Source organism: Austrofundulus limnaeus, unplaced genomic scaffold (genome assembly GCF_001266775.1).
Source record: "Austrofundulus limnaeus strain Quisiro unplaced genomic scaffold, Austrofundulus_limnaeus-1.0 Scaffold355, whole genome shotgun sequence".
Classification (NCBI taxonomy): domain Eukaryota; kingdom Metazoa; phylum Chordata; class Actinopteri; order Cyprinodontiformes; family Rivulidae; genus Austrofundulus; species Austrofundulus limnaeus.
The window spans coordinates 132,309-132,949 of record NW_013952757.1 but is presented as its reverse complement, the minus strand read 5'-3'; positions in this window follow the sequence as shown (position 1 = coordinate 132,949).

Below are 641 nucleotides of genomic sequence, written 5' to 3'. Positions count from 1 at the left end.
TCCTCCATGTGTGTCTCTGGCCTTGTTCTGATATTTCCACCCAGATTCCAAAGCGTTTTCCTTGGACAGCTGAATGTTGCGTCACACTCCYCACATTGGTCCACGACTGTTCTAACCCACTAAAAGTCTACAGGACTTCCACGCCAGAGTTTTAAACTAAGATCATCTTATGTTGGGAAATGACAGAGTTGTTTTGGTCAAACCCTGAATATAAAGTTATCTCACACGATGCCATGCTGTGACCCTCAGGCTCTACTACATCAAAATATAGCTCAATATCTGTAAAACTGACCCAGGTAGAGCTTCAGGTAGATTCCAGTTTTGTGTTGACTAAAGACCCCTACATACTCGGGCGTACTTCAYGGAGCTCAAYGCGGACTTGAAGCGGACATCCCACCAGACAGGTCCGCGCAGAGTCCGGCGAGTTCACCTCGAACTGTTTTGGATGCGACATCAAGCAGATAAAGTTAAGAATCTGCATCATTTATGGATGAAATGGAGAAAGAGCGTCTCACAGAGGACATTATAAAACATAGACACTATATGATACAATGAAGGAATACAAGGCCTTTCAGAGAGCAACAAATTCATGGGAGTAAATAGCTCAGACCCTGGGTAAAGTAAGTTATTTTCATTTGTTG